Raw genomic sequence first — 360 nt, 5'->3', positions numbered from 1 at the left:
TTGCTGTGCCCCCCGGCGTCTGCTTCAAGGCCTCGATGAATGCTGCTGCTGCTGCTGGCAGCTGTACAGATACGGGAGCAGCAGCACCTGCTGCTGCTGCTGCTGTTTGTGGTGTTGCTGCTGCTGCTGCTGCAGCAGCAGCAGCAGTCGCAGTCGCCATCGTCCAGTAGTGAGGACTCCCCCTAAAATTCTGCTGCTACCGCCTCCTGTTTGTGGCTTTGCTGCAGCTGCTGCAGCTGCAGCAGCAGCAGCAGCAGCAGCAGCAGCAGCGGCTGGCGCTAGCTGCACTAGCTGCTGTATATAAAGAGGGTTTTGTTTTGTATTTTCTTTGACTTCATTTCAATGAGAATACTGCCACTC

The sequence above is a fragment of the Eimeria mitis genome, genomic scaffold (assembly GCF_000499745.2).
Source record: "Eimeria mitis Houghton genomic scaffold, Emh_scaff1812, whole genome shotgun sequence".
NCBI classification, from domain to species: Eukaryota; Apicomplexa; class Conoidasida; order Eucoccidiorida; family Eimeriidae; genus Eimeria; species Eimeria mitis.
Note: the sequence above shows the minus strand (reverse complement) of the source record.